Source organism: Aedes aegypti, chromosome 2 (genome assembly GCF_002204515.2).
Source record: "Aedes aegypti strain LVP_AGWG chromosome 2, AaegL5.0 Primary Assembly, whole genome shotgun sequence".
NCBI classification, from domain to species: Eukaryota; Metazoa; Arthropoda; class Insecta; order Diptera; family Culicidae; genus Aedes; species Aedes aegypti.
In genome coordinates, this window is record NC_035108.1 from 228,763,491 (window position 1) to 228,775,621 (window position 12,131).

The window sequence follows — 12,131 nt, forward strand, 5'->3', positions numbered from 1 at the left end:
TTCGTTGCTATCAATGTGATGGATTTTACTAAGGTGACGCAGATGATTGAAGCGTGCCACTAAGTTCTCTCTTTCATTCTCCCGCTGTTCTTATGCAGCGCAAATAGTGACGTCACTATTTGCGCTGCATAAGAACAGCGGGGGAACAAAAGAGAGAACTAGTGGCACGCTTCAATCATCTGCGCCACCTTAGTAAAATCCATCACTTTGCGTTGCTATCACACCGGCTCTGAACCTTTACACAGACGTTTCCGATCAACTCGCGGTCGGCCTTCGTCTTCTTCCGATTCGTGTGGCTTGGAGTAGTGGCAGTTGTGGGTCTACGTTCTCCCACATACTCTCGACGTTCGTTCTCTATCGAAGTGTGTATATGTGTACCTTCTATCATTCCATTCTACACTGACAAAAACGGACGTAAGACTGTCATAAGATTTACATATGGAATTACGACACAAGAAAAATCTTTGAAATTCATAAGACCATCGTATGATTTTCGGCAGATGTTGTTTCCATAACACACCTTTTAGGAATTTCGTAAGATGATCTTATGAAACAGCATTGACATGATAACAAAATCCATAGATAGTCTTATGAATTAACGTTCTATTCCATTCTTGGTTTCATAGCTTTAGATTATAAATTTCAATACAGTCAACTTTCGTTCGTTGCACTAAACCTGTAGGCCACTTAGTGAAAGACTTTCACTAATCGGGCTGAGTTTCGAACTGTCAAATAACATAGAACAAAGGAAAAACAGAGCTACCAACATTGATAAATTGCGTCTTATGTCAGAAAATGACGTTTGCCTTCGTTTTAGGTGGGCTATAGCCCAACTAACGGGAGCCCAATTAAAACGTAGCCCACTTAAAGATAGTGCAACGAACGAAATTCGACTGTATATGAATTATACTAATCCGCGTTGAAAAATAGGTTAACCAACTTGCGAAAATCAAATTTTCATCCATTTTGTCACGCCGCAATTCGATTAAAGCACTTTACTGTAAGCATAAGAATCGAGTTGCGATTATACGACAAAGTGGATAAAAATTCGATTTTCTCGAGTTGGCTCACCTATTTTTAACGAGAAGCTGTATATCATAGCCGCGAAAAAATATTGAGAAAAGTTGTGAAGAACGCTTCAATTGGTGCAGGTTTTACGTTAGGAACGGTCAATGAATTACGAAGGGATTGATTGATGAGGGGGATTCGGATTTCTTACGCGTCATACAAATTGTCTTCAATTTTCATACAACAATCTTCCTGCTCGGATCTAATTTCACAATCTGTTCAAAATAAAGTATTAGTAACAGCGGATTTGATGACAAATAGAAAATATTTACCCTTTAATGCATTTAAAACGCAATAGGGCGATATTCAAAACTGAAAAGGCAATAGATGGCTCTTTTTCAGTGGTAGTAAAAACGAAATCCTGAAGCAAAGAAAGCACCACGGAAGATGAACTAAACACAAAAAGTTATGTATTCACTTTACACTTGATTTCTAATCACTACTTTTTTGATCCAGTTTCCTAACTGCAAGCAATTTACGATTTTCATTATTTTCCATACGTTTTGACAGTTCTCCGACTACCATTCTTCCATGCGCTTGTGTTGAAAGTTTGAGAAACTTGAGAATCCAGCGTGGCGTGATCAGTGAGAGGAGTACAAACATCAGTGTCGCCGCTCGGCGTCCGGTAAGAGAAACTGAATGTTCGAAAGGTTGTTGTCTGTAATTTTTGCCGCTGGCGCCAACTGTTAGCGTTTGAGAACAAAATAAACAGTCGTTACCCTATTAGCGGAAAATCAGCAAACACGTGTCAATTTCGGAAGCCATATTGAATTTCTGATAGTGAAATGCCTGTACCGAGAAAATTTGCCTCTCGTGGTTTTTCACATTGATGAGCAATGGGGTTCATAAGCGTTCTTATGACATTGGCAATTGATTGTTATGAAAACATTATGCTAGTCGTAAAAATCTCAAAATCAACCAACCAAAACCAACAAAAAAATAATAAAAAAAGCGTTCATTAGTGTGATCTTATGAAAATCATGCGAGATTTTTGCCTCAGTGTATACTGGTTTTCGATTTGAAACATTTCACTCGCTGTATGTATCGAAATCGCGCTCGAAGGGCTCATCAATACATACACACTGCACCGTTGTCAACTACCGAAATCGCACCTTCGGGCAAACGCGCGTGGCTTTTCGTTTACCCCGAACCAGGACCAGGGCACGGGACGACTTTTAGCGTAGTCAACATGATCTCCATGTGTTTATTCATTTTCGTATAATTTGAATCGAGAGTACAATCAGAATGCGAAGTTTTGTTTAATGTTTATGATCCATAATCGAGCAAGTGTCGCAATCAAATCACTGATTGCTTGCTTGGCGGCTTGCAGGATGCCTCTTAATGTTTGCTCTCCTTCCAAAACCTTATGAATTAACGTTCTATTCCATTCTTGGTTTCATAAGACTATCTTGTGTAATTTGAGCTTTAGATTATAAATTTCAATACAGTCAACTTTCGTTCGTTGCACTAAACCTGTAGGCCACTTAGTGAAAGACTTTCACTAATCGGGCTGAGTTTCGAACTGTCAAATAACATAGAACAAAGGAAAAACAGAGCTACCAACATTGATAAATTGCGTCTTATGTCAGAAAATGACGTTTGCCTTCGTTTTAGGTGGGCTATAGCCCAACTAACGGGAGCCCAATTAAAACGTAGCCCACTTAAAGATAGTGCAACGAACGAAATTCGACTGTATATGAATTATACTAATCCGCGTTGAAAAATAGGTTAACCAACTTGCGAAAATCAAATTTTCATCCATTTTGTCACGCCGCAATTCGATTAAAGCACTTTACTGTAAGCATAAGAATCGAGTTGCGATTATACGACAAAGTGGATAAAAATTCGATTTTCTCGAGTTGGCTCACCTATTTTTAACGAGAAGCTGTATATCATAGCCGCGAAAAAATATTGAGAAAAGTTGTGAAGAACGCTTCAATTGGTGCAGGTTTTACGTTAGGAACGGTCAATGAATTACGAAGGGATTGATTGATGAGGGGGATTCGGATTTCTTACGCGTCATACAAATTGTCTTCAATTTTCATACAACAATCTTCCTGCTCGGATCTAATTTCACAATCTGTTCAAAATAAAGTATTAGTAACAGCGGATTTGATGACAAATAGAAAATATTTACCCTTTAATGCATTTAAAACGCAATAGGGCGATATTCAAAACTGAAAAGGCAATAGATGGCTCTTTTTCAGTGGTAGTAAAAACGAAATCCTGAAGCAAAGAAAGCACCACGGAAGATGAACTAAACACAAAAAGTTATGTATTCACTTTACACTTGATTTCTAATCACTACTTTTTTGATCCAGTTTCCTAACTGCAAGCAATTTACGATTTTCATTATTTTCCATACGTTTTGACAGTTCTCCGACTACCATTCTTCCATGCGCTTGTGTTGAAAGTTTGAGAAACTTGAGAATCCAGCGTAGCGTGATCAGTGAGAGGAGTACAAACATCAGTGTCGCCGCTCGGCGTCCGGTAAGAGAAACTGAATGTTCGAAAGGTTGTTGTCTGTAATTTTTGCCGCTGGCGCCAACTGTTAGCGTTTGAGAACAAAATAAACAGTCGTTACCCTATTAGCGGAAAATCAGCAAACACGTGTCAATTTCGGAAGCCATATTGAATTTCTGATAGTGAAATGCCTGTACCGAGAAAATTTGCCTCTCGTGGTTTTTCACATTGATGAGCAATGGGGTTCATAAGCGTTCTTATGACATTGGCAATTGATTGTTATGAAAACATTATGCTAGTCGTAAATATCTCAAAATCAACCAACCAAAACCAACAAAAAAATAATAAAAAAAGCGTTCATTAGTGTGATCTTATGAAAATCATGCGAGATTTTTGCCTCAGTGTATACTGGTTTTCGATTTGAAACATTTCACTCGCTGTATGTATCGAAATCGCGCTCGAAGGGCTCATCAATACATACACACTGCACCGTTGTCAACTACCGAAATCGCACCTTCGGGCAAACGCGCGTGGCTTTTCGTTTACCCCGAACCAGGACCAGGGCACGGGACGACTTTTAGCGTAGTCAACATGATCTCCATGTGTTTATTCATTTTCGTATAATTTGAATCGAGAGTACAATCAGAATGCGAAGTTTTGTTTAATGTTTATGATCCATAATCGAGCAAGTGTCGCAATCAAATCACTGATTGCTTGCTTGGCGGCTTGCAGGATGCCTCTTAATGTTTGCTCTCCTTCCAAAACCATCGATATGTTGAATGTGCTTCAACTTTTCGACACATTATTAACTGATTTAAGGTGATTATAAAACGAAGCCAAACTTTGAATTTTCAAGAGAATCTGACAACAGTTCGCGTTGAAAACCAATCAAATTGCTTGCTTGCTGGTGGTGACCAATGGGATAGATTTTCAACGCGGAGCGCTGTTTGGTTCTCAAGTCTTGTGCTCTACAAAATTTGAGGTGTGGCTTCGTTCTATAATCACCTTAACAATATCAAAAATTGATAATCAAACCATAGCAAACAATTAAACAAAACAATGGAACACAATAAGAACCCTTACAGTATAGGGTTGTTCAAAAATATTTTAATTTTATTCAACACGCTTAAACTTCGCTATTCCTGTTTCGCTATTATTATATCGCAATAGGGCGATATTCAAAACTGAAAAGGCAATAGATGGCTCTTTTTCAATGGTAGTAAAAACGAAATCCTGAAGCAAAGAAAACACCACGGAAGATGAACTAAACACATAAAGTTATGTGTTCACTTTACACTTGATTTCTAATCACTACTTTTTCGATCCAGTTTCCTAATTGCAAGTATTTTACGATTTTCATTATTTTCCATACGTTTTGACAGCTCTCCGACTACCATTCTTCCATGCGCTTGTGTTGAAAGTTTGAGAATCCAGCGTAGCGCGATCAGTGAGCGGAATACAAACAACAGTGTCGTCGCTCGGCGGCCAGCACAAGAAACTGAATGTTCGAAAGGTTGTTGCCTGTACTTTTTGCCGCTGGCGCCAACTGTTAGCGTTTAAGAACGAAATAAACAGTCGGTACCCTATTACCACAAAACCATTAAATATCTATTACAATATTCCTCTCCTCTACTCTCACCAAAATCGTCACTTTTCGATATGATAAAAATCTTTGTTCATTTATTTCGAGTTTAACTGGTACAAATCTGAATTCAATCCAACCCAAATTAAATCTCAATAGGGCGATATTCAAAACTGAAAAGGCAATAGATGGCTCTTTTTCAGTAATAGTAAAAACGAAATCCTGAAGCAAAGAAAGCACCACGGAAGATGAACTAAACACAAATAGTTATGTATTCACTTTACACTTGATTTCTAATCACTACTTTTTTGATCCAGTTTCCTAACTGCAAGCAATTTAAGATTTTTTTTATTTTCAATACGTTTTGACAGTCCTGCGACTACCATTCTTCCATGCGCTTGTGTTGAAAGTTTTAGAAATTTGAGAATCCAGCGTAGCGCGATCAGTGAGAGGAATACAAACATCAGTGTCGCCGCTCGGCGGCCGGTAAGAGAAACTGAATGTTCGAAAGGTTGTTGTCTGCAATTTTTGCCGCTGGCGCCAACTGTTAGCGTTTGAGAACAAAATAAACAGTCATTACCCTATTAAGCCCGCCATGTACGCCTTGTTTATGTTTTGTTTGCAGTGTCGCCGTTCACTCTCGCCGTGTTTTGATTTCGATTTCAGATGCGCCCATCACTTTGATAAACAAAAACACAGGCGTAATCAATACAGTGTGTGGTTTTGCATGAGGTGAAGTTTCGTCTTCTACAAATTTGCGTTTTTTGAATAGTTAAATTATCGAAAGGGGAAAAGTTCAAGTGCAGTGAATAGACAATCAAGCTACAATTTCACCGCTATAGTTTCCTAAATTGTGTACATTTTGTCAGTTTCGCCTAATTCGCGAATCTTTCTAGAGATGAAGTTTCGTCTTCTACTAATTTACGTTTTTTGAATAGTTTAATTATCGATAGGGGAAAAGTTTAAGTGCAGTGAATGGACAATAAAGCTACAATTTCAACTCCATATTTTCTTGAATTGTCTACATTTTGTCAGTTTCGCCTAGTTCGCGAATCTTTCTAGATGTGTACCTTCTATCATTCCATTCTATACTGGTTTTCGATTTGAAACATTTCACTCGCTGTATGCATCGGAATCGCGCTCGAAGGACTCATCAATATTGTGCATCCCGATAAAATTCAGAAAGAGAAGTTCGCTTAATTTCCTCTTCTTTATCAACGAACTTAAGGTAACACACGATAGATTCATCGTGGCATCCAAAGAAAATATTTCTGTTTTATATCATATCGGTCATTCGGTGATCTACCGGATCATATGCTTGCTAACTACAGGTATGTTGATACACTTCCAGTTCATCTCTGTCCGGTAGAACCGATATCACATCCCCAAAACTGCAAAATAGGGCGATATTCAAAACTGAAAAGGCATTAGGAAACTGAATCAAAAAAGTAGTGATTAGAAATCAAGTGTAAAGTGAAAACATAACTTTTTGTGTTTAGGTTAAAGCGACCATATGTGTCCCGCGAAACGCGGGACGCCCTGTCAGATCTCGTTCCCAATCAAACATTTTCCGTATTGGATATTTATTATACAATCATTTTAGACCTAAAACATGATCTAAATGCTTTTTTCAGTCAAACAAATAGATTTGACGCTGTAATATCAATTTGAAAATTGCGTTGTCCCGCGAAACGCGGGACGTCTGGTCACTTTAGTTTAGGTGCTTTCTTTGCTTCAGGATTTCGTTTTTATTGTGCATCCCGATAAAATTCAGAAAAAGAACTTCGCTCAATTTCCTCTTCTTTATCAACGAACTTAAGGTAACACACGATAGACTCATCGTGGCATCCATGAACAATCTATGTTCAAACTATCGTTGAAAAGAAAATATTTCTGTTTTATATCATATCGATCATTCGGTGATCTATCCGGATCATATGCTTGCTAACAACAGGCATGTTGATACACTTTCAGTTCATCTATGTCCGGTAGAACCGATATCACATCCCCAAAACTACAAAATTGATCATCATTTATGGATAGCAAACAGTTGCACCTTAAGCACCGCCAACACATTTTCAATCGAAAGGATTTTGGCGCGCTCGAACTGACCAATCCTCCGTTGTGGTGAAACTTCTTCCGTCGACGTGATGTTGGATAGTTTTCTAAAACAGTCGAGATAAAAGCCGAGCCGGCAGAGCAATGACAGTTAGTTCGTTCAAAACTTCGCTTCGGAAGTCCAACCGGCGAACTCCAGATTGGTGCTGCGAAGTCAATACTACCATTGAAAAAGAGCCATCTATAGGGTAACGACTGTTTATTTCGTTCATAACCACTAACAGTTGGCGCCAGCGGCAAAAATTGCAGACAACAACCTTTCGAACATTCAGTTTCTCTTACCGGCCGCCGAGCGGCGACACTGATGTTTGTATTCCTCTCACTGATCGCGCTACGCTGGATTCTCAAATTTTCTCAAACTTTCAACACAAGCGCATGGAAGAATGGTAGTCGGAGAGCTGTCAAAACGTATGGAAAATAATGAAAATCGTAAATTGCTCGCAATTAGGAAACTGAATCAAAAAAGTAGTGATTAGAAATCATGTGTCAAGTGAAAACATAACTTTTTGTGTTTAGTTCATCTTCCGAGGTGCTTTCTTTGCTTCAGGATTTCGTTTTTACTACCATTGAAAAAGAGCCATCTATTGCGTTTTTCAGTTTTGAATATCGCCTTATTGCCTTTTCAGTTTTGAATATCGCCCTATTACCACAAAACCATTATCTACTACACCGCGATCAGTGGAAGGAATACAAACAACAGTGTCGTCGCTCGGCGGCCAGTGAAAGAAACTGAATGTTCTAAAGGTTGTTGTCTGTACTTTTTACCGCTGGCGCCAACTGTTAGCGGTTATGAACGAAATAAACAGTCGGTACCCTATTGAATTCGTGGTAACCCCTCTGTCATGACGTCTGTTATTTGATCTTCTGATGGCACGTAAAGCAGACGAACAGTTCCATTATCTATCTTGTTCTTCACAAAATGGAAAAGAAGAGGAACTTGAGCGAAGTTCTTTTTCTGAATTTTATCGGGATGCACAATAACTTTTTAGCTAGCAAAGTGTCTTTGAGAGCAAAAGAGGACGGGGTTGGTGGTCTGATGGCTGCCGCTTCTGCTTCATATGCAGAAGGTCACGGGTTCAATCCCAGGCCCGTCCCTTTCCTCGTACTTTGTAGTTGTATATCTCTCACTTGCTTCTATCTTCCATTCTAAATATATCACACTCAAAACTATTCGTTCATAGCAAACGCTAGAACCAGAGACGGACAAGAAACCGTTTCCCTAACGCTTCCTACTTCCACGCGCACGCCTTTCTTACGCCTGATACATAGGCAGTCTGCTAACCACAAAAGCAAACCTCTCTGCCATGCCTTTCCCCCAATCCATACACTCCCGCATGAACTGGCGTGGATGCAGTGGTATATACGGTCTACGTGGGAGCCAGTTCAATGCATCATCAATTCCTCCCCCTTCCCCTCATTGGTCTGCATTCTGACGTGGCAGGCGCCATTATAGCCTAAAAATAGAAGATCACCAGCACTTATACACTGAGGATGCCTGTTAGTCCCAAGCAGTCATTCGGTTGGTTCCTTGTGTAAGTGCAGCTGATCTGGCGATACTGGAGTAGCATCCACGGGCGGCCAATCAAGCTCAAGCTCAAAGTGTCTTTGAGAGCAAAAGTGTTTCTCTTGTAGATTCGTCATATCATGTTGAAAATTGTGTTTCAAATAGCAAAAAAAAATAAATAAAATAAAATATAACTGCTGGTTACCCTACTTGTTCGTCCGTTCGTTAGTTGATGCCTCCGCGTGTGAATGAAGTGCTCGGAGACGCTGTGGCGTTTGGTTTGCGAACAGTCACATACATAGATTTAGTGCGCTCGCCCCACGACCATCGCAGTAGCGAAAATGTGTTTATAAACACTGATCCCTTTAAATTCCTCGCTACGGTACAGAACAGATGGGGAGTGCGCTTGCGCGTGCAGCGAGAAACCGATAGGGCGATATTCAAAACTGAAAAGGCAATAGATGGCTCTTCTTCAATGGTAGTAAAAACGAAATCCTGAAGCAAAGAAAGCACCACGGAAGATGAACTAAACACAAAAAGTTATGTATTCACTTTACACTTGATTTCTAATCACTAGTTTTTTGATCCAGTTCCCTAATTGCAAGCAATTTACGATTTTCATTATTTTTCATACGTTTTGACAGTTCTCCGACTACCATTCTTCCATGCGCTTGTGTTGAAAGTTTGAGAAATTTGAGAATCCAGCGTAGCGCGATCAGTGGGTGACATACAAACAACAGTGTCGTCGCTCAGCGGCCGGTAAGAGAAACTGAATGTTCGAAAGGTTGTTGTCTGTAATTTTTGCTGCTGGCGCCAACTGTTAGCATTTGAGAACAAAATAAACAGTCATTACCCTATTTTTGCCGCTGGCGCCAACTGTTAGTGGTTATGAACGAAATAAACAGTCGTTACCCTATTGAATCTATTTAAATGAACTTAAAACATTATTTTGAAATAGGGCGATATTCAAAACTGAAAAGGCAATAGATGGCTCTTTTTCAGTGGTAGTAAAAACGAAATCCTGAAGCAAAGAAAGCACCACGGAAGATGAACTAAACACAAAAAGTTATGCATTCACTTGACACATGATTTCTAATCACTACTTTTTTGATCCAGTTTCCTAACTGCAAGCAATTTACGATTTTTATTATTTTCCATACGATTTGACAGTTCGCCGACTACCATTCTTCCATGCGCTTGTGTTGAAAGTTTGAGAATCCAGCGTAGCGCGATCAGTGAGAGAAATACAAACACCAGTGTCGCCGCTCGGCGGCCGGTAAGAGAAACTGAATGTTCGAAAGGTTGTTGTCTGTAATTTTTGCTGCTGGCGCCAACTGTTAGCGTTTAAGAACAAAATAAACAGTCGTTACCCTATTAGTCAGTCACATTAAAAATTGAAGCTCTTTCCAAATTTTAGTCTAGTTTTAATCATCAAGTTTACTGTTGCTCTAGCGATGGCAGAATCAGTTTCGTGTTATTTGAAGCCCCTGCAGCAATAGGGTAACGACTGTTTATTTCGTTCATAACCACTAACAGTTGGCGCCAGCGGCAAAAATTGCAGTCAACAACCTTTCGAACATTCAATTTCTCTTACCGGCCGCCGAGCGGCGACACTGATGTTTGTATTCCTCTCACTGATCGCGCTACGCTGGATTCTCAAATTTCTCAAACTTTCAACACAAGCGCATGGAAGAATGGTAGTCGGAGAGCTGTCAAAACGTATGGAAAATAATGAAAATCGTAAATTGCTCGCAATTAGGAAGCTGAATCAAAAAAGTAGTGATTAGAAATCAAGTGTAAAGTGAAAACATAACTTTTTGTGTTTAGTTCATCTTCCGAGGTGCTTTCTTTGCTTCAGGATTTCGTTTTTACTACCATTGAAAAAAAGCCATCAGTTTTGAATATCGCCCTATAGGGTTACGACTGTTTATTTCTGTTATGTCCGGATTACTTCCGGAATGAAAAGAGCTTGACTTTTACTGCTACAATTAAATGTTAATTTATTGGAAGTCAAATAACTAATGAAGACTGAGGTGTCAGTCGGTGCCCTTATATAGTCATACAAGGGTTGCTTTCATTGAAAATATACAATTTTGAGATTGGTTGTTTCCATGGTGTTGTGATAACAACTGGGACCCAACATTTCCCCCTTTAAGGTTTCATCATCCAATATGGCTTGAACCGGGCTGGAAGTTGAATTATGCGCCGTCCTCTCTCCAGGATTGGTGTAGTCGGTTGGGCTGCTACATCCGTTGCAACTGGAGCTGCATTCGGAGTTTCGTCCTCGGCTGGTTCGTCTATGGACCCGTCGTTGCTTCCGGCTTCATCCTCTGAGAAATCTTCCGTCAGGTAGGATATATCTGGGCTGGCCGTCAGTGGTTCTTCGAACTGCTGCGGCACTGGAAGTTCGTCCTGAATGCCGGTTGGCGAAGTCTCTACTGGAGTTGGGAGTCCGAAACCATCGAAGAATATCGATAGTGGAGAAGGCTGACTTGCTGAACTGCTTTCCTGAACACGTGTCTTTAGCTGGTTGGCATGCGACCGTATCAAGCGATGTCTCTCCTCAAGGAACACATTGTAGTTCACAGATCCAATCTTCTCGATGACGGTTGCTGGTTCCCACTGCCAGGAGTTTGCTTGATAAACCTTGGCGAACACGGTATCTCCGTGCTGGAAACCTCTCTTGACTGCGCCGTGCTTCCGGTTGAAAGCGTCGTTTTGCTTCGTCCTGTCTCTGGATATGATTTCTCCTTCGCTTCTGCTTGGCTTGAGTAATGATGAAACGGTGCGTAGCGGTCTGCCGAACATCATCTCGGCCGGTGATTTGTCGTCCAGGTCACTGGTTGGAGTGGAGCGGTAAACCTGCAGGAATGTGACCAAAGCTTCTTCTAGCGTCTCTCCCCCCGAGCGGATTTTCCGGAGGCTTCTCTTCAGGGTATCCACGAATCTTTCGGCTAGGCCATTTGATTGTGGGTGATACGGAGCGATGCGAATGTGGCGGATACCTTGACTGGTACAGAAACTCTGGAATTCGTGGCTTGAGAACTGGAATGCCGAATGTTGCGAAGGTTTGATTCAGCAGCTTGATCGTGGCTTTCGTTGTCGTCGATTTGGTTACGTGCACCTCGGGCCACTTGGAATAAGGATCCGCTATTACCAGGAAGTAGACCCCATCTACTGGACCTGTGTTGGAGTAAATCGGTAACGCAGTGTGCTGATCACCTCCTTGGAGACCGATGGTCACCCTAGCAACCGAAGTTTTCTTTAATAAACAACGGTGCAATTTTTTTCATTCCTGTTCAAGACTTCACTCAAGCTAGTTAAATAAAATTTCTTTCTGCTCTTAAAATTTTGTTCCGGTTATTTCCAACCATCAAGAGGTTATGGGCGACTCAC